Raw genomic sequence first — 22800 nt, 5'->3', positions numbered from 1 at the left:
AATGCAAATTCCCATTTTATACTAAAGCTTTTTAAAAAACAAGAAGACAGATTTCTCAGATTTTCAAATCACATTACCAAATTACACATTCATTGGGTAAAACTGCATTCACATGGTTATTAAATGTAAATGCTATTCTTCAAATTACCATTTAAAACACATAAAAGTATTAACTCTGCAATATATTAACCCTCAGGCCCAACAGTATCATTTAGAAATGAAGTTATTACTAAGATAAAAAATTATCACCAGCTCTTTCCTCTCTTCTTGAACAATTTAGCTGAAAGTCATTAAGTGGAACAGAGTGAGTTAGGCCTCCCTGACTGATGCTATGGAGCCACAGTGGCGGGACAGGTCACCAAAGCACTAGAGCAGGAGGAGCAGGAAAAGCATCTGTGCCACAGGGCGGTGAATGTGGACTGTCAGGACTCTCAAAGGGTAAAGGGGATGACTCCACAAAGGGGCCGCCTCTGTGAAATGTCAGTGCTGGAGCAGAACAAGGGGGTCCCAGCCTGATGGGTGGGATGGTGGGGGCCGTCAGAGCCAGAGCAGGGTGAAGAGAGGACCCTCTGGGAAGGGGCAGCTAGTCAAGAGTACTGACAAGTGGACCTTCAACACCTCACCTGGGTGTCTACGTGTAATACACAAACTGCTCAATTACATAGGCCATCCTGACTAAATACTACATAAGTATTAAAAGAATAAGGTAGAGATTTGTGTGCAGATATGGAAAGATGTCCCCAAAACAATGGGGAAAAACATTTCTCAATTATGGTTCCTTTTCTATAGAATTTAAAAAAGGATACACATATATCTATACATACCCACTCACACAAATACCTTGCAATAATGTGAGTTTGGATGTTACACAGCTGACCTCTACTCTGTAGAGTCCCCTTTTCTGAAATGGGAGTGGGTGGGATAGATCTCTTATCTTCCTCAAAGTGGAAGAAGAAGGTGGTTAGGAAGTGATCATTCTATGATCATCTGGATTTTCTCACTTCTGTATATGGCTGATTGTGTCAACAAAAGTTCTATTATCTTCACATTGGTGCTTTTTATACAATCAGATCATATTTTTAAAAATATTGTTTTTGATTATCCTTGTAATAACATGGATAGCATTTAGCGCCGGCAGCTGCGACCGGCGCATTTAGCATGGGCGGCTACCCCACGTCGGAGGTCAGGGGCAGAAGCCAGGAGGACCCCATGCCCTAGAGGAGGCAGCCGAGAGGAGCTACCCAGCGTCCGAGGTTAGGGGCAGCGGTGGAGAGGAGATACCCACGTCCGAGGCCAGGGGCAGCAGTAGGGAGAAGCAGCCCCACCTCCAAGGAGCGGTGGCTGTGCGGGCACAGTAGGGCCTAGAGGAGCTATTCCACGTTCGAGGTCAGAAGGGGCGGCGGTGAGGAGATATCCTGCGTCCAAGGTAAGGAGCAGCGGCTACACTTTGCTGGAGCAGCGGTGAAGAGATACCCCACTTCCAAGGTAAGAGAAAACCAAGTAAGAGGGTAGGTGCTGCAAGAGGGCATCAGAGGGCAGACACACTGAAATCATACTCACAGAAAACTAGTCAATCTAATCACACTAGGACCACAGCCTTGTCTAACTCAGTGAAACTAAGCCATGCCCGTGGGGCAACCCAAGACCGGTGGGTCATGGTGGAGAGGTCTGACAGAATGTGGTCCATTGGAGAAGGGAATGGCAAACCACTTCAGTATTCTTGCCTTGAGAACCCAATGAACAGTATGAAAAGACAAAATGATAGGATATTGAAAGAGGAACTCCTCAGGTCAGTAGGTGCCCAATATGCTACTGGAGATTAGTGGAGAAATAACTCCAGAAAGAATGAAGGGATGGAGTCAAAGCAAAAACAATACCCAGTTGTGGATGTGACCGGTGATGGAAAAAAGGTCTGATGCTGTAAAGAGCAATACTGCATAGGAACCTGGAATGTCAGGTCCATGAATCAAGGCAAATTGGAAGTGGTCAAACAAGAGATGGCAAGAGTGAATGTCGACATTCTAGGAATCAGCGAACTAAAATGGACTGGAATGGGTGAATTTACCTCAGATGACCATTATATCTACTACTGTGGGCAGGAATCCCTCAGAAGAAATGGAGTAGCCATCATGGTCAACAAAAGAGTCCGAAATGCAGTACTTGTATGCAATCTCAAATAAGACAGAATGATCTCTGTTCATTTCCAAAGCAAACCATTCAATACCACAGTAACCCAAGTCTATGCCCCAACCAGTAATGCTGAAGAAGCTGAACGGTTCTATGAAGACGTATAGGACCTTTTAGAACTAACACCCAAAAAAGATGTCCTTTTCATTATAGGGGATTGGAATGCAAAAGTAGGCAGTCAAGAAACACCTGGAGTAACAGGCAAATTTGGCCTTGGAATATGGAATGAAGCAGGGCAAAGACTGATAGAGTTTTGCCAAGAAAATGCACTGCTCATAGCAAACACCCTCTTCCACCAACACAAGAGAAGACTCTACACATGGACATCACCAGATGGTCAATATTGAAATCAGATTGATTATATTCTTTGCAGCCAAAGATGGAGAAGCTCTACACAGTCAACAAAAACAAGACCAGGAGCTGACTGTGGGCTCAGATCATGAATTCCTTATTACCAAATTCAGACTTAAATTAAAGAAAGTAGGGAAAACCACTAGACCATTCAGGTATGACCTAAATCAAATCCCTTATGATTATACAGTGGAAGTGAGAAATAGATTTAAGGGACTAGATCTGATAGATAGAGTACCTGATGAACTATGGACTGAGGTTCGTGACACTGTACAGGAGACAGGGATCAAGACCATCCCCATGGAAAATAAATGCAAAAAAGCAAAATGGCTGTCTGAGGAGGCCTTACAAATAGCTGTGAAAAGAAGAGAAGCGAAAAGCAAAGGAGAAAAGGAAAGATATAAGCATCTGAATGCAGAGTTCCAAAGAATAGCAAGAAGAGATAAGAAAGCCTTCTTCAGCCATCAATGTAAAGAAATAGAGGAAAACAACAGAATGGGAAAGACTAGAGATCTCTTCAAGAAAATCAGAGATACCAAGGGAACATTTCATGTAAAGATGGGCACAATATAGGACAAATTGTATGGACCTAACAGAAGCAGAAGATATTAAGAAGAGGTGGCAAGAATACACAGAAGAACTGTACAAAAAAGATTTTCATGACCCAGATAATCACGATGGTGTGATCACTGACCTAGAGCCAGACATCCTAGAATGTGAAGTCAAGTGGGCCTTAGAAAGCATCACTACGAACAAAGTTAGTGGAGGTGATGGAATTCCAGTTGAGCTATTTCAAATCCTGAAAGATGATGCTGTGAAAGTGCTGCACTCAATATGCTAGCAAATTTGGAAAACTCAGCAGTGGCCACAGGACTGGAAAAGGTCAGTTTTCATTCCAATCCCAAAGAAAGGCAATGCCAAAGAATGCTCAAACTACCGCACAATTGCACTCATCTCACACGCTAGTAAAGTAATGCTCAAAATTCTCCAAGCCAGGCTTCAGCAATATGTGAACCGTGAACTTCCAGATGTTCAAGCTGGTTTTAGAAAACACAGAGGAACCAGAGACCAAATTGCCAACATCCGCTGGATCATCGAAAAAGCAAGAGAGTTCCAGAAAAACATCTATTTCTGCTTTATTGACTATGCCAAAGCCTTTGACTGTGTAGATCACAATAAACTGTGGAAAATTCTTCAAGAGATGGGAATACCAGACCACCTGACCTGCCTCTTGAGAAATCTGTATGCAGGTCAGGAAGCAACAGTTAGAACTGGACATGGAACAACAGACTGGTTCCAAATAGGAAAAGGAGTACATCAAGGCTGTAGAGTGTCACCCTGCTTATTTAACTTATATGCAGAGTACATCATGAGAAATGCTGGCTGAAAGAAGCACAAGCTGGAATCAGGATTGCCAGGAGAAATATCAATAACCTCAGATATGCAGATGACACCACCGTTATGGCAGAAAGTGAAGAAAAACTAAAAAGTCTCTTGATGAAGGTGAAAGAGGAGAGTGAAAAAGTTGGCTTAAAGCTCAGCATTCAGAAAACGAAGATCATGGCATCTGGTCCCATCACTTCATGGGAAATAGATGGGGAAACAGTGGAAACAATGTCAGACTTTATTTTTTGGGGCTCCAAAATCACAGCAGATGGTGACTGCAGCCATGAAATTAAAAGACGCTTACTCCTTGGAAGGAAAGTTATGACCAACCTAGATAGCATATTCAAAAGCAGAGAAATTACTTTGTCAACAAAGGTCCATCTAGTCAAGGCTATGGTTTTTCCTGTGGTCATGTATGGATGTGAGAGTTGGACTGTGAAGAAGGCTGAGCACTGAAGATTGATGCTTTTGAACTGTGGTGTTGGAGAAGAGTCTTGAGAGTCCCTTGGACTGCAAGGAGATCCAACCAGTCCATTCTAAAGGAGATCAGTCCTGGGTGTTCTTTGGAAGGAATGATGCTAAAGCTGAAACTCCAGTACTTTGGCCACCTCATGTGAAGAGTTGACTCATTGGAAAAGACCCTGATGCTGGGAGGGATTGGGGGCAGGAAGAGAAGGGGTCGACAGACGATGAGATGGCTGGATGGCAACACTGACTTGATGGACGTAAGTCTGAGTGAACTCTGGGAGTTGGTGATGGACAGGGAGGCTTGGCATGCTGCGATTCATGGGGTCGCAAAGAGTCGGACACGACTGAGCGACTGAACTGAACCGAACTGATGGAACTGGATGACATGATCTTAGTTTTCTGAATGTTGCCCCTTAAGCCAACTTTTTCACCCTCCTCTTATACTTTCATCAAAAGGCTCTTTAGTTCTTCACTTTCTGCCATAAGCGTGGTGTCATCTGCATATGAGGTTATTGATATTTCTCCTGGCAATCTTGATTCCAGCTGCTGCTTCTTCCAGCCAGCATTTCTCATGATGTACTCTGCATATAAGTTAAATAAGCAGGGTGACAATATACAGCCTTGATGTATTCCTTTTCCTATTTGGAACCAGTCTGTTGTTCCATGTCCAGTTCTAACTGTTGCTTCCTAATATGCATACAGATTTCTCGAGGCAGGTCAGGTGGTCTGGTATTCCCATGTCTTGAAGAATTTTCCACAGTTCATTGTGATCCACACAGTCAAAGGCTTTGGCATAGTCAATAAAGCAGAATTAGATGTTTTTCTGGAACTCTCTTGCTTTTTCAATGATCCAGCAGATGTTGGCAATTTGATCTCTGGTTCCTCTGCCTTTTCTAAAACCAGGTTGAACATCAGGAAGTTCACGGTTCACATATTGTGTGAACCAAAAATTCTGTGTATTTTTACCACCTCTATCTTAATATCTTCTTCTTCTGTTAGGTCCATACCATTTCTGTCCTTTATTGAGCCCATCTTTGCATGAAATGTTCCTTTGATATTTCTGATTTTCTTGAAGAGGTCTCTAGTATAATGAAATATTATGAAGTTATAACATGTTCATAGTAAAAGAAGAACGTTATAAAACACTGTGTAGCATAAGTTACTCAAAAATTCCCTGGTAGTCCAATAGTTTGAACTCCCCACTTTCAGTGCAGAGGGCTTGGGTTCAATTCCAGGTGGGGGAATAAGATCCCACAAGCCATGTGTTGTGGCCAAAAAAAAAAAAACAAAACACAAAACTATATGTATAAATAAATAAAATTTAAAATAAATATGTATATATACCAAAATGTAACAGTGATTATCTCTGGGTATTAGCACTATGGCTGAGTTTTCTTTTGGCTATCTAATTTTAAAAAATAAATATAAATTACTCATATAGCACTTGTTTGTTCTGAGCAATCACTTCATAAAAGGCATTGTGGGAAATAAAAAAGAACAATAGTTAAGTTTTAAAAAATAAATGTGTTTTTTACCATATCATGTCACAAATCCTTTATTACTAAATAACTATATATATTTTACTTTAAAATGACTTTCATAGATCACCATACTCTGTTAAGAGTTAGGCTTTATAAACTGCAAAAACATTACTAATCCAAAACAGGTCAGTTGTAGAACATTCAGGGTCAGACCTCTTCTATCACAGATAGCCATTTAAGTCATAAAAATAGATAAGAGAAGAGAGAAAAATACATGGGGTATGTGGAATCATGGGATCCAAAGGAAGAAAACCTTTCAAACAGAAAAGAAAGGTCAACAGTGGCTGATGTGCCATCAAAAGTTAAATAAGGTAAAGACTTGAGTGTCTACTGGTCCTTAGGACATTGGCAAGAGCAGGTTCAGTGGCATGGAAAAGACTGAAGGAAGAGCACAGTGAATTGAGAAGCTGATGGGAAAGAACAAATGGAAACAGCACCTGTAGAAAACGCTTTCAAGGAGTTCATCCAGGTAGGCAAGTGGACATCAGAGTAGTGGCTAGACAGGAACATGGGGTCCAGGGAAGTTTGTTTGTTTTTTTTTTTTAAGAAAGAAAATACCTTTCTTAAAATGCTTGTTTAAACATTGGTGGGAAGGAGTTGGTAGAAAAGAGAAGAAATAAAGGTAGAAAGCAAACCCCAAATGGGAGAGAAGGCACAGACCTCCAAATGGAACTGGAGGAATCAGCATCTGACAGGAAGAGGGACAGCTCTTCCACTGGGACAGAAGGTAATTAGGAAGGAAAGGTAAGGACACAGGTACATTTACAAGTTTGGGGTCTGCATGCTTATTAACGTGCCCCCTAATGGATTCTGTTTTCTCTTTGAAATAATAATGTACAATTATTCACTGAGAGTAAAGTGAGAGAAAAGTCAAAGGGTTAAGGAAAGTAAAGAAAGTTTAAAATAGACATCTTGGAGAAAAAAAGCAAGAAGACATATAGTTAGTTACATATACATTACATAAGCAGAGAGTTTTAAAAGGCAAAGAATTAGCAACTAAACCTTTGAGAACATTAATCATTATTAGGGACCACAGATGAAAAGAAAAGGGAGAATCAGATAAAGAGTGGAAAAAAGAGTAGTGAGTGGTAACAGAACCAGGAAAATATGAATCATGGATAATCATTAAAGGAAAAGGTCCTACAAAGAAAAGAAAGGTAAGGAGAATGAAGACTAAGAAAGCGTCCTTGTATCTGGTAACAGGACATTAAATAAATGCCAAAAGGGCAGTGAGGACAGAGATAACAGCTAAAGCTTAGGGAGAAAATTAGGAAGAAAAGGGGTCAAGTATGAACACAACATTTATTGTAAAGTCAATATGAAGAAGAGTAAGGTCAAAAAAGAGAAGCAATTTTAAATACAACACTTTTATACGTGGAATCTGGAAAAACAGTACAGACAAACCTATTTCCAGGGCAGAAACAGAGATGCAGACGTAGAGAAATGGACATGTGGACACAAGAGGGGGAAGGGGAGGCTGGGGTGAACTGGGAGGTTAGGACTGACACACATACACATCATGTGTCAGACAGACAGTATGGCACAGGGAGCTCAACTCGGAGCTCTGTGACGACTTAGCTGAGCGGCATAGGGGTAGGGATGGGAGGGAGGGCCACGAGGGAAGGGATATATGTGTACTTATAGCTGATTCATTTCACTGTACAGCAGATATTAATACAACATTGTAAAGCAATTATATTCCAATAAAAATAAATAAATACAATGCTTTAAAGTTCAGGAGAAAAACTATGTATTTCAAAACTGCGGCAAACAATTAATGAAGGATATAATAAGCACAAGGAAGAGGGAGGGAAAAGTTAAGTCACATGGAAAAAAGAGGTGTCAGGAGTTTGAGAAAGATGACACTTCTTATGGAACTGGAAAAAAGATAAGGTTTGTATATGCTTAAGACCCAAACCAGGCTTCCCTGGTAGCTCAGCTGGTAAAGAATCCACCTGCAATGCAGGAGACCTGGGTTCGATCCTGGGTTGGGAAGATCCCCTGGAGAAGGGCCTGATAACCCACTCTAGTATTCTTGCCTGGAGAATCCCCATGGACAGAGGAGCCTGGCAGGCTACAGTCCATGGAGTCGCAAAGACTTGGACATGACTGAGGGACTAAGCACAGCACAGCACAGTACAAAACCCAAGCCAAATTAGTTAAGGTCGTATTATATAACTTTAACCTATAAAAATTACAAACACCATATTAAGATTTAGAGAAAAAGCCCATTTACTTGAGGATAAAAATTTTAAGAGCTGCTCAACAACAAGCTCAGTAATTAATAGATTAATGGTAGTATATTCAATTGAAGTTGGAAACATGATTCATAGAGGGTCTGGCCTACATGATTGTTCATCTGTGTGCTAAACCTGGGCACAAGAGTGAACAAAGCAAACTGGAGTCAACGATAGGAAAACTAGCAATTAATCCAGCAGGCGAAACACCTTGCTTCTTGGTGTGCAAAGAAGTTATCACCAAGGCTTTTCATCAAAACCCATGATAAGAAATACATTTGAGTCACAAAACATGCACACACACAGCTGAAACAGGTTTCACAAAACAATTAACCTTATTACATATGATAAAGTAAAACATAAAGTTACCATCAAATATTATTTGATCATTATTTAAATACATTTAAAATTCAAAAATTAATACACAATATAAACATTAAAATCAGAAAAGAGTCTATGTAATGCAGTGAGTGACCTTTCCTGTTCATAAACTAATTCCAGTCTGCAAAACACAAGGACCATGTTACATACTTAGCAGGTTCACAACAGAGTCTGGTACGCTTGCTTGAAATTGGGTCAGGGTTGAAAACCCTAGATGAAACAATAAGTTGTTGTGAAAGGTAAAAATAGTACTGAACTTATTCTATTTAGTAACGGAAATTCTTTGGTCTTAATACAAAATGATGGTCAGCAGTATTATTCATAACCACTTCAGAGTACATTAAGAACTAAGCTGTAAGAATTCCTTTTCTCCTTGGAATACACGTTGAACTCAAATTTTTTTTTTTCATTGTAGTTTTTTTTTTTTTGCTTTTTATTTATTTTTTTTTAAATTTTATTTAATTTTTAAACTTTACATAATTGTATTAGTTTTGCCAAATATCAAAATGAATCCACCACAGGTATACATGTGTTCCCCATCCTGAACCCTCCTCCCTCCTCCCTCCCCATACCATCCCTCTGGGTCGTCCCAGTGGTACATATACACAATGGAGTATTACTCAGCAATTAAAAAGAATACATTTGAATCAGTTCTAATGAGGTGGATGAAACTGGAGCCTATTATACAGAGTGAAGTAAGCCAGAAGGAAAAACACCAATACAGTATACTAACGCATATATATGGAATTTAGAAAGATGGTAACAATAACCCTGTGAACGAGACAGCAAAAGAGACAGTGATGTATAGAACAGTCTTATGGACTCTGTGGGAGAGGGAGAGGGTGGGAAGATTTGGGAGAATGGCATTGCAACATGTAAAATATCACGTATGAAACGAGATGCCAGTCCAGGTTCGATGCACGATACTGAACTCTATTGATGCAGGGCAAATGGATCTTTCAGCCAAATGTTTTTCTTCAACGTTTTAAACTTCCCCTCAGGAAAATAATAATTAAAAGTCTGGAGACAAGAGAAAATTTTATAATATCTCTACATTTTATTTTGTTCAAGTTTTTTTCAGAGATAATGCTCTCTTTCAGATGTAGCAACATGTTTGAAAGAGTAAAATAGCAAGAGTAGTACCTGCAAAAACAATGTTTTGGAACCCTGAGATATAGAGCTTCCAATTTAGTTCACTAGGTTGCCAAAAATATCAGCTAAATATGCAATTTTGTTATCCAAAAATATTGGAAAACATCTGCCAAATGAGAATGTCTTTCAACTAGAAAAATTCTAGATCCATACAATCTGCTCAGCTCTTTATCTCTTAACATCTATCAAACTCTGCTGTTAGGATGAGTGGGTACACCCAGGGAACGGGTACAATTAGCTCTGAATAATACATTTAAAAATCTTGGCTACTCAGCAAGTCTCCTTTACAATAATGAATAACTTGCAATGTTTTTCAATATATCCAAGAGATTCGGAGAGTTTTCCGCACATACCAAAGCTCTGTATACATAAAACAGTGATTCCAGAGGGGACTCTTAAGTACTTAGAACAAATGAGACAGAAACAAGAGTCCAGTGATGATCTGCTGAGCAGTATGCTCACTCATGATCAGTCTACTGCTTTTGCCTCAAGTTTCAAGGAGACCAGGAAAACAGCTGCCCTGGACATTCAGAAGAAAGGAGGAGGATGCCTGCACTGTCAGCTGTGCTGCTTTGGCTGTTGTCTCTATGTCCATCTCTGTCTATCACTGTCTCTGTCTCTCCCTTCCTCCCTTTGCTTGAGTGTTGGGAGGGTGCTGTGAGGAAATAATAAAACATAAAGTGTGGATCTTTGGAGGTGGGAGAAAGCACTATTATCAGTAGCTTCAAACAATGTTTAAAATAATTCTTCTATGTTTTCTAACCATATTTGCAATTCTACTACTTTACTTCAGTTCAGTCGCTCAGTCGTGTCTGACTCTTTGCGACCCCATGGACTGCAGCATGCCAGGCTTCCCTGTCCATCACCAACTGCCAGAGTTTGCTCAAACTCATGTCTATCAAGTCGGTGGATGCCATCCATCTCATCCTCTTTTGTCCCCTTCTCCTCCTGCCTTCAATCTTTCCCAGCATCAGGGTCTTTTCCAATGAGTTAGTTCTTCGCAACAGGTGGCCAAAGTATTGGAATTTCAGCTTCAGCATCAGTCCTTCCAATGAATATTCAGGACTGATTTCCTTTAGAATGGACTGGTTGGATCTCCTTGCAGTCGAAGGGACTCTCAAAAGTCTTCTCCAACACCACAGTTCAAAAGCATCAATTCTTTGGTGCTCAGCTTTCTTTATAGTCCAATTATCACATTCATACATGACTACTGGAAAAACCACAGCATTGACTAGATGGACCTTTGTTGGCAAAGTAATGTCTCTGCCTTTTAAAATGCTGTCTAGGTTGGTCATAGCTTTCTTTCAAGGAGCAAGCATCTTTTAATTTCATGTCTGCAGTCACCATCTGCAGTGATTTTGGAGCCCAAGAAAATAAAGTCTGTCACTATTTCAATTGTTTGCCCAACTATTTGACATGAAGTGATGGGACTGGATGCCATGATCTTAGGTTTTTGAATGCTGAGTTTTAAGTCAGCTTTTTCACTCTCCTCTTTCACTTTCATCAAGAGGCTCTTTAGTTCTTTGATTCTACCATAAGGGTGGTGTCATCTGCATATCTGAGGTTATTGATATTTCTCCCAGCAATCTTGATTTCAGCTCGCACTTCATCCAGTCCAGCATTTCAGCCCAGTACATTATGTACTATGCATATAAGTTAAATAAGCAGGGTGACAATATACAGCCTTGATGTACTCCTTTCCCTATTTGGAACCAGTCTGTTGTTCCATGTCCAGTTCTAACTGTTGCTTCTTGACCTGCATACAGATTTCTCAGGAGGCAGGTAAGGTGGTCTGGTATTTCCATCTCTTGAAGAATTTTCCACAGTTTGTTGTGATCCACACAGTCAAAGGCTTTGGCATAGTCAATAAGGCAGAAGTAGATGTTTTTCTGGAACTCTCTTGCTTTTTTGATGATTCAGCAGATGTTGGCAATTTGATCTCTGGTTCCTCTGCCCTTTCTAAAGCCAGCTTGAACATTTGGAAGTTCACAGTACACGTACTGTTGAAGCCTGGCTTGGAGAATTTTGAGCATCACTTTGCCAGTCTGTGAGATGAGTGCAATTGTGTGGTAGTTTGAACATTCTTTGGAACTACCTTTCTTTGGAACTGGAATGAAAACTGACCTTTTCCAGTCCTATGGCCACTGCTGAGTTTTTCAAATTTGCTGGCATATTGAGTGTAGCACTTTCACAGCATCATCTTTCAGGATCTGAAATAGCTCAATTGGAATTCCATCACCTCCACTAGCTTTATTCTTAGTGATGTTTCCTAAGACCCACTTGACTTAGCCTTCCAGGATGTCTGGCTCTAGGTGAGTAACCACACCATCGTGGTTATTTGGGTCATGAAGATCTTTTTTGCATAGTTCTGTGTATTCTTGCCACCTCTTCTTAATATCTTCTGTTTCTGTTAGGTCCATACCATTTCTGTCCTTTATTGTGCCCATCTTTGCATGAAATGTTCCCTTGGTATCTCTAATTTTCTTGAAGAGATCTCTAGTCTTTCCCATTCTGTTGTTTCCCTCTATTTCTTTGTATTGATCACTGAGGAAGGCTTTCTTATCTCCTTGCTAGTCTTTGGAACTCTGCATTCAAATGGAAATATCTTTCCTTTTCTCCTTTGCCTTTACCTTCTTTTCTTTTCTCAGCTATTTGTAAGGCCTCCTCAAACAACCATTTTGCCTTTTAGCATTTCTTTTTCTTGGGCAAATGTACAATGTTACAAACCTCTGTCCATAGTTCTTCAGGCACTCTGTCTATCAAATCTAATCCCTTGAATTTATTTGTCACTTCCACTGTATAAATCGTAAGGGATTTGATTCAGGTCATACCTGAATGGTCTAGTAGTTTTCACTACTTTGTTCAATTTAAGTCTGAATTTGGCAATAAGGAGTTCATGATCTGAGCCACAGTTGGCTCCCGGTCTTGCTTTTGCTGACTGTATAGAGCTTCTCCATCTTTGGCTGCAAAGAATATAATCAATCTGATTTCAATATTGACCATCTGGTGATGTCCATGTGTAGAGTCTTCTCTTGTGTTGGTGGAAGAGGGTGTTTGCTATGACCAGTGTGTTCTCTTGGCAAAACTCTGTTAGCCTTTGCCCTGCTTCATTTTGTACTCCAAGGCCAAATTTGCCTGTTATTCCAGGTATCTCTTGACTTCCTACTTTTGCATTCCAGTCCCCTATAATGAAAAGAGGTCTTTTGGGGGCGTTAGTTCTAGAATATCTTGTAGGTCTTCACAGAACCGTTCAACTTCAGCTTCTTTGGCATTTGGTTGGGGCATAGATTTAGATTACTGTAATAGTGAATGGTTTGCCTTGGAAACGAAGAGAGATCATTCTGTCGCTTTTGAGATTCTACTACTTAAAAGTATTTTAAAAATAATATTATATTAGAAACTTATAATAGAGATCCCATCAATTTGGATTGTAAAGTCTGTATCAGATTGTAGCCACCTTATAAGCACTATTGAAATGTCCCATAATGATAGAACAGAGATATGTCAATATGAAAAGGTGCAGTTTTTTATTTTCCACCAACTAAACACCAAACATCATACATGTAACATCCATGCCTTATTTTTCATCCATGCATTTTAAACAAAAACTTTTTTCAATAAATGTGTAGCACTTTTTCTCTCATGCCACTGATAATGCAACTAAATAAAATAACAATGAAACTGAAATAAAAAGGAAATTGACATAGTTTTATATACTTTTCTTTCTTTGAAAAGGTTACTGAAAAGTCCAGAATGCTGCTTCCAAAAATCTGTTCATTGTTAAAGATCATAACTTTCATTTGCAACATTAACACAAATACATGGAGTCATTTTCATGTGGTTTTGCACATTTGATAAACCTGTTTTAAAAATTATCTTCGTGAAAGAGAAGATCTTCATGTAAGATATCTTATACTTTTTATTGAGTCACCCTTTCCTCAACATTTTTGTACTTCCAGATGCAGCAAGCCTTGGATTTTTTTGTTTTATGCTTGCTTTCTTCTCCTAATAATTAGACAGTACATTTAGAGGGCAAATTGGTCTAATTTCTTTTTGAACAACAATTATCACTGAACTCAAAAACATCACACTTGAAGAACTTATTTAAAGTTAATAAATAAAAGAGTCTCACCATTGTTACCAACAGCAAAGAAAATCCTGCTACATTCTGCTTGACCTTTAATTACATTAATATAAATTAACTGTGCAATAACCATTGCATTACGATCATCACCAAACTGATCATCACTCTAATTCACATAATATTGCTCTTTTGTTCCATGGTACCCCTTACAGTTTAAGTAGGTACCAGGGAAAAGATGATTTGCAGTAAATATTGTTGAAAACCAGGCTGTGTCATTTCCTCCCAGCAGGCTCTAATATCATCAGCCTTAATAGACTTTTATTTAATCAGAGTATCAAAGAATACAGATAAATATTTAAATACAAAATTATGCTTCATATTGCTAAGTAACCAACTCAAAAATATCCTAGACAGTTGGACTGTTTTGTTTTTTTTCACTCTAATGGAGAAAAAGAGAGAGAGAAAGAAAAAAAACACACTTCTTTTAAGCAGCACCAAGAATAAATCTCACCCTCCTCAAAACTATCCTCTAACATTAACATCTAAACAAGAAAAAAAAATTACAAATATGTCACTTTTATGAATTTAAACTTCGAAGTAAAACTAGTAATTGTCCCCCATGTCCTCTGTTATAAACATTTATCTCTGCTATGAAAACCATGAATGTCAGAAATCTAACTTAAAGAAATACAGGAGAGCATAAATAAAATATATAACTGATATAAATGGATTAATACTGCCTGAACTGAATGTTAAAATTATACTTTCAGGTTCCTAACCAGGAATCTAAGATTTATAAGCAAAAAAATATAAATTTCCTCCTCAAAAACATGAGGTGCAAGAGAAACATCTCAGATGCCAAATGTGAAAAAGTAAGTCCTTTGAACTTCTTTCTCTTATCTCACCATTATTTTTAATTCTTCAATCTTATAATCCGGTTTAATGTCCCTGAAGTGAAGAAAAATTTCATGTTTCCTTTTCCTTAGGAGAAAAATTATTCATGCAGCTTTAAGAGAAAAAAGACAAAAGATTCCATCTTGTCCAATCCTCTGGGAACCAGTGCAGGACACTTCCAATTTTGGTCTTTTATTCCACCCAGCTTTCAATGTCCTCACTTTCACTGAGGAAAAAGATTGCCATTTTACTGGCTCAATAAGGAGTACTGAATACAGAAAAATATTTTCAAATGTATTTTTGATTCTGATAGTGTACAAATTTCCAGGGGCAGTGACTGCAGTGTGATACTCATCATGCTGGGCAGGGCTGCAGCTCCCAGCAGGCCATAGGATCCACAGGATCATAAGGCTGAAAATCCAATACACTCACAACCTCTCTGTATATATAGTCATTCTGTTTTTCATATACAGTATTCAATAAATTACATGAAATAATAGTGTATTATGAAATAGGTCTTTTTTTTTTTTAAATAGGTCTTGTGTTAGATGATTTTGCCTAATTTGGGGCTAAAGTAGGAGTTCTGAGCACATTTAAGATAGATAGTAAAGAATCTGCCTGCAATGTGGGAGACTCGGGCTGGATACCTAGGTCGGGAAGATGCCCTGGAGAAGGGAATGGCAACCCACTTCAGTATTCTTGCCTGGAGAATTCTGTGGACAGAGGGGCCTGGCAGGCTACAATCCATGGGATTGCAAAGAGTCAGACACGACTGAGCGACTAACACTGAACTGAACTGAAGCTAAGCTACAGTGTTTGGTAGGTTAGATGTACTAACCTACCAAATATCGACTTTTGATATTTTTACCTTATCATGAGTTTATCAGAACATAACCCCACAGTAAGTTCAGGAAGATCTGATAAAAGCCCATTTTAAAATAAAATGTTAATATCTCATGTTGTTTATTGACTACTGAACTGGAGGTGAAAAAGAGAATGGTTGTATGGGTACTAAATGGTTGTAAGTGCATCAGTTGGTTGTCCTTCTGATTGTGTGGCTGACTAGGAGCTGACTCCCTGCCTCTGCCCAGCATTAGGAGAGGGTGTCACAAGCATACTGCTAGCCCAGGAAAAATTCCAAGTATAGTTTCTATTGAATACGCACCAATTTTGCACCATCCTAAAGTTGAAGTAACAAAAGTGGAACCAACTTAAACTATATAAGCTATAGTTTATATAGAACTATAATTCCATCTATATAAGCATGGAATTACAAAGTACAGAGGATGAAAAATAACTCTATAATAAGGAGGATCTACTTTCTTGACTGGCTGTGAATCTGCCATTTTTTTTTTTTTCACCAAGAGATACTCCAATAATAGTTTGGGCAAAACACTTTGGGAATAAACGAATGACTGTCAAGTGAAATTTTAAAAAAACAGGATTCACTTGGATGTAAAAGCTATTTAATCTTCAAATAAAACCCATTTAATTGTTTTATAGTCATAATTAATAAGAAAATAAGTATAAATGAATGAATAATCCCTTCCATTCATACAAAGCAAAATTCTTTGTGTCCCCGCCCTGCAGCTCCTGCCCCAGAGCAATTTCATCTGCTCTTAGGGCTTTAATTCCCACTCTGCTGCTGCTGCTGCTGCTAAGTTGCTTCAGTCATGTCCGACTCTGTGCGACCCCATAGACGGCAGCCCATCAGGCTCCCCCGTCCCTGGGATTCTCCAGGCAAGAATACTTGAGTAGGTTGCCATTTCCTTCTCCATGCATGAAAGTGAAAAGTGAAAGTGAAGTCGCTCAGTCGTGTCCGACTCTGTGCGACCCCATAGACGGCAGCCCACCAGGCTCCCCCGTCCCTGGGATTCTCCAGGCAAGAACACTGGAGTGGGTTGCCATTCCCACTCTGGCTAACTCCTAAATCTGAATCTCCAATCTCAGCCTCCCCTCTGGGCTCTGATCCTCTCTTGCCATCTCTATCTGATGGTTGATAGACATCTCAAACTCATCATGTTCAAATCTTAAACAATTAACTTCCCCCTCCCATTAAAAATTAAATCAAGCTCTTCTATCCAGTTTCCCAAGCTGAGAAACTAAGTTTTCACTTTTCTGTTGACCTTCAAAGCCAATCACTTTTTAAATTCTACGTTTGCAAATGTAAATTCCACAGGTAAATTCACTTGTAAATTCTATATTTTTATCATCTGTCCTCTCCTTTTCATCCCTATTACTATTTTCCTGCTCAGCTCTTAACCTCTCTTATCTGAGCTATTTCAATAGCACCAGCTTTCTAACTTATCTCTCTACCTTTTGCCTCTCCATCCAATCCAGCATCTACATCACACCACCGCCATGTTATCTTTCCTAATTACATAAAGTCCCTCACTGGCTCGCCGTTGTCTTTAGAATCAAGTCCAAAGTCCTCAACATGATACACAGGCCGTTCACCAAACGAAGACTCTCTTTCTCTGAATCATAACTTTTTACATGCCTAATCTGTATGTTGTTTTATAGCACATCCTATACTTCAAAGTATTAAAACCACCTTTAACATCATATTCTATAGTGAAAGATTATGTCAAACAGGAAAAAAATCTTCTTTATTTCAAACGAAAGGCACTGAAATCCCATATTTAACCTAATTTCTAGAAATTTCAGCAATCCTAACATGACTGGGAACCAAGCTCTGCAACCTTTTTGTTTTTTCCAGTTTATTTCCAGGCACCATCTTTTTTAGCCCGATCCCTCATCTCTGTACACTCTGAAGTTTAGTGACAATGTGGACCAAAACACATTCCTGAAACATACCATATACTTCCACCTAATATTTCTGGTTTGCATCCATATCTTCTGTTTCCTTCCCTAACTCAGCAAACTCCTATTCATCCTTCAAAGCCAAATTCAAATATGGTATCATCTCACTAATCCTCCTCTTACCATATATAGAATCATCTTCCCTCATCAATGGTCCAATTAAACTCTTAACTATATCTCTGTTATGGGCTTCCCTGCTAGCTCACCTGGTAAAGAATCCATCTGCAATGCAGGAGACCCTGGTTCAATTCCTGGGGTCAGAAAGATCCCTTGGAGAAGGGAGAGGCTACCCACTCCAGTTTTCTTGGGCTTCCATGGTAGCTCAGACAATAAAGAATCTGCCTGAAATGCAGGAGACCTGGGTTCAATCCCTGGTTTGGGAATCCTTGGGTTGGGATCCCCTGGAGGAGGGTATGGCAACCCAATCCAGTATTCTTGCCTGGAGAATTCCATGGACAGAGGAGCCTGGTGGGCTACAGTCCATGGGGTCGCAAAGAGTGGGACACAACTGAGCGACTAAGCACCACATGGCATGTATCACTGTTGTAACTCTTATCACCATTATCAACATTTAACTTATCCTCTGCAAAAAGACATTTTAAACTTCTTATTGAAAAATAATCACCTCTCATAGTATTAAGATAATGCCATAATTGCAGTAATTGAGTGACTGAGAGAGCTAAAAAACAAAAAGAATCTCATGTCATTCACCAGGAAAAAAATTTTCATATATATATAAAGCATAATTAAGTTTAAGCTTTGATATGCCTTCATCTTTACCTTGCAATATCAGTTTCTCTCTCTCTTTCCTTCTTGTTGAAGAAGTTCTTCACAGAACTTTCTTTTAAGTACTCCTTGGATTTCATTTGTATCTCACTCACAGAATTCTAAACTCAGTATAGTGAAAGGGCTAAGATCAGGATTTTTGGAGCCCAACTGTCTGTCTGAATCCTACCTAGCTCTGGCATATAGGCTGTTTGATATGGGAAAGTCATTCAACATTTCTATGTTGCTTAAAAAGGAGATCATAGTAATAACACTCCTCAAGGTGGTTCTAAGGATTCAATAAGCTAATGCATGTAAGAATTTAGAACACTGCCTAGCCCAAAGCACATCCCAATAAATGCTGGTTGATGTTATCCTTATCATCAGTTGTTAAACAACTTTCTCTGTACTTATGCTAGCCTATAGGGCTTCAGTCCATGGGGTCGCTAAGATGACTGAGCGACCTCACTTTCACTTTTCACTTTTGTGCATTGGAGAAGGAAACGGCAACCCACTCCAGTGTTCCTGCCTGGAGAGTCCCAGGGATGGGGAGCCTGGTGAGCTGCCGTCTATGGGGTCGTACAGAGTCGGACATAACTGAAGCGACTTAACAGAAGCAGCAGCATGGAGTAAAATGTAATCTCCTAGATGGAAGGAATTAAATCCTGCCCATACAAGAATTGTTAGTCTCTCAGTTGGGTCCAACTCTTTGCAACACCATGGACTGTAGCCTGCCAGGTTCCTCTGTTCATGGAATTATCCAGACAAGAATACTGGAGTGGGTAGCCATTCCCTTCTCAAGGGAGAAGAGACTGACTCCCCGACTTATGGATTGAACCCAGGTCTGCTGCATTTCAGGCAGATTCTTTACTGTCTGTTGATCTTGGCAGACTGAAGCCTTATACTCACATTATTTACTGAGCACCTAATACATTCCAATGCACAGTTTTAGCACTTATATTAGTGTATAGGTGGCTTCTCTGGTGACTCAGATATTGTTGTTTAGTTCATATGTCCTGTCCAACTCTTCTGTAATCCCATGGACAGACACCCACCAGGCCCTCTGTCAACAGGATTTCCCAGGCAAGAATACTGGAGTGGGTTTCCATTTCCTTCTCCAGGGGATCTTCCCAACCGAGGGATCGAACCCACGTCTCCTGCACTGGCAGGCATATTCTTTATCACTGGGCCACCAGGGAAGCTGCCCACATAGGAATGTAAGTGCTAAAACTGTGCCTTAGAATATATTAATACTTAATAAATAATGTGAATATAAGATTTCAGTCCTCCAAGATCAACAGATTAGAAATCAAAGCAAACCTTATATATGGAGTACATGCTTGTAACTGGTGTTTCAAAACATCCATCTTGCACTGAACTGTTGAAACATGTAAAACTGTTAAAGCAAAACAAAAATTATATTCACTAGAAATTTTCCCTCTACTTCTCCATTTAATTTGGTCTTGGTACCCAGTGATCTAAAATTCTTGTCTATAATGCAAGACTTACTACAGATCATTTAAAATAAAATTTCCACGGTTTCCCTGGTGGCTCAGTGGTAAAGAAGCTTCCTGGCAATGCAGAAGGCATGGGTTCGATCCTTGATCCAGGAGGATCCCACATGCCATGGAGCAACAAAGCCCATGTGTCACAACTGTTAAGCTTGTGCTCTAGAACCTGGGAGCTGCAACTGTTGAGCCCATGTGCCACAACTATTGAAGCCCGTGCGATCTAGAGCTGGTCCTCCACAACAAGAGAAGCCACCAAAAGGAGAAGCCCAAGCACTGCAACTAGAGAGTAACCCATACTTGCTGCAACTAGAGAAAAAGCTGTGCAGCAGGCAAGACCGGGCACAGTCACCAGAAAATTAAGAAATTATTTTAATAACAAAATAAAATATAATTTCAAGTTTTAGAAAACTGCCTATTGTCACATCAGAAAAAATAATATTCTTCCTTTATATCCTTATTTAATAAAATCTATCAACACACACACACAAACTAATGAAAAGCCAAGGGACACAATTACTACATTTCCTGGTTTCTGCCTGGGAAACGACTTCAGAACACGCCTACATTTATCCCTAGTCAAAGTGTGCTGGTTACAAACTGTTATTCCTTTTTTCCTTTCCAGTCTTCCCCCAAAACTCCTCACACATTCACAAACCCACAGAAAAGAATGCAAATGTCTATAATAAAAGCTGTACCAAAAAATGCAGCTATATATTAATATATTTTGTTTTCGACAACTTAAATCTTACAAAAGCTAATATAAGTCTCGATTTGAAGCAATACTCCTAGCTTACTTTACCAGGTAACTTAAACTACAACTATTTACCTAAAGCAAAGACACAGATTAACTGCTACCAAACTTCTTGGTAAACGATTCAGTAACAGTGTAGCGTGCCATTCTAGAAAAATTCATTAATTGATGAAAAATGGACCACACTTCCAACAATGGTGATTTGTAAAAAATGAGCTTAAACAATTTACACAGTAAACCCAGATGTAGGGCTTTATCTAAAACACCGTAGGTGAACCGCTAGCTTTAGGGTAAAGGTTTACAAAGAGCCTACTATGTGCCTGGCGCTTAATAGCTGTTTCACAGAATATACAATACCTAACATTTATAGGACACTCTCACTCATCTCATTTGACCCTAAGAATACCGCCTGGCAAAAGCATCCCGATTTTACAGCTAAGGAAACGAGGCCCAGAAAAGTCGACTTTAACCGAGGTATCACATCTGGTACGTGGGTCCTGGCCGAAACTCCCACCCCTGACTCATATTCTGATCATCTTCTGTCATACTATAATAGTTAGAAACTCTTGGATGTTCCACTGTCCGATTTTTTAAATCAAAATCCTACTTGACGACTTTACTGTGCTCGTCAGGTTCTGTTAAGGCTCAAAACACAGAAAAGCAAAAATGTTTGAAAAACCCACCGTCTCAGCCTGTCGCGGCTTAATACTGACGAAAGCCCCGCGTTTCCTCCTGAATGCGGAGAGCTCCCTGCTTCTTCCCCAGGACTGCCGAGCGCCCCCGAGCGCCACCCGGACAAAGGTCCCCGCGCCCCGAGGTGAGCGGCGGGGAGACCCTCAGTCAGGCTCCATCACAGCCGCCTCCGCCGACCAGCGGGCTCCCAAATCCAGAGTTCGCTGGGCGCGGGGCCGCACGCTCGTGAGTCCCTCCAGGCCGGGGAGGTGCCGACACCGCCGCCAGCCGGCTCCCGCTCTGCGACCGGACGGCTCCCAACGCTCCAAGGCCCGGCTCCCAACGTGCGACACCCTCCGCTGCGAGGGGCCGAAGCCCCTGCCTCACAACCCGCCCCAGGTCACCCCGCTCTTACCTGCGCTGGGCCTCGAGGCCGCCTCCGCCTCTGGGCAGCCGGGCTTAGTCCTCTCAGCCGAGGCGCCAGGTCTGCTGAGTTCCACTTGGGGTGGGCTCTGTCCCGCCCCCGCGGACCCGGCCGCAGGCCTCGCCCCGGCCCGGCCAAGCCCTGTTCTTATTGGCTCATGTTCCCACCCCTCACCTTTGGACCCGCCCTTGGACCCGCCCCCGGCACCGCCCGAGGACCTTCCTGCGGGGAACCGCCCCCGCTCGAGTCCAGTGTCGGGGCCAGAACCTTGCCCAGGAGCCTGGTTTCCAAGAGGCTGCGCTCCGGCAGGCAAGCGGCAGCCACGGCTGTCGTCCGGCCGAGCCTCTAGACAAAGTTCCTTAGTCACCGTGCCTGCCGTCCAACAGGCTCCACGGCGATGGACAAGAACTTTACATAATGTTGACTCTTCACAGCTACCCGTGAGACAAAGCCTAATCAAGAAATTCAAATGGCACCTCACTCAAGGAAACCGTACTGTCTCCTGCCAACGAATGTAGAAGGCCTGGTGTCTCCAGTGAAAGAGCAGCATCATTTCTCAGGCTGAGCTCAGGGGGGCAAAAATGTCTCCGGCAGTTGCAATACAGCCCCACTTGAAACGTACAGCTGAATATAACGCTCCCCGACACTTGAGGCTTGAAATCCCAGAGCAGAATTGCCTTTGATACTCCCAGTGCCTGAGGTCGGCTCCCACGCCCTGTTGTGACATGATTAAGCGCTGCGCCTGCAACACGCTCGTCCTCAGGTATGTGCATGGCGCGGTGCCTACTGCGAGCAGCAGCCCAGTTTCACTAAGGCTGCTAGTCAAGGATGAGTTGAGCCTGTTTCCCAGGCACTTGCTAACTACCCCACCCCACCTGGGCCCGCCCGATTCCACCCTACCCCGCGCCATGCTACTGGAGCCTCTTGGATCTGGTGACCAAACTCTTCCCACAACTGTTCACATGAAGGTACCAAAATAGAAGACCAGAAAGAGCGGTGTTTGGTCACACATCACAGATGACTGTCACAGGCCAACTTAGCCAAAGGAGTAAAAGCTGCATATCCCAAACCGTTGTGAAACCATGAGCTATGGGGAATAAAACAGGAATTATCTTCTATAATGGTGGGGGAGGGGAGGGAAGGAATGTCAAGACATATTTTTAATCACTTCTC

At 40.9% G+C, this 22800-nt stretch overlaps 1 protein-coding gene across 3 annotated transcripts in view; it reads right to left on the bottom strand.

Annotated features, from left to right (window-relative positions):
* The window catches only part of DENND2C (DENN domain containing 2C), a 93209-nt gene extending 71514 nt beyond the window's left edge, over positions 1-21695 (bottom strand). For 2 of the 3 annotated variants that reach the window (XM_005204032.5, XM_005204034.5), the window contains exon 1: positions 21619-21695. The gene's annotated coding sequence lies outside the window, so the exon portion shown is untranslated. Of the gene's footprint in view, positions 1-21214 lie in introns of all 3 variants that reach the window. The other variant, XM_059884560.1, reaches the window with a different exon arrangement.
* Between the last annotated feature and the right edge of the window lie 1105 nt (positions 21696-22800).

This window comes from Bos taurus, chromosome 3 (assembly GCF_002263795.3).
Source record: "Bos taurus isolate L1 Dominette 01449 registration number 42190680 breed Hereford chromosome 3, ARS-UCD2.0, whole genome shotgun sequence".
In the NCBI taxonomy this organism is placed as follows: Eukaryota; Metazoa; Chordata; class Mammalia; order Artiodactyla; family Bovidae; genus Bos; species Bos taurus.
The sequence above is the reverse complement of the archived record's forward strand: the minus strand, read 5'-3'. Positions and strand labels throughout refer to the sequence as shown.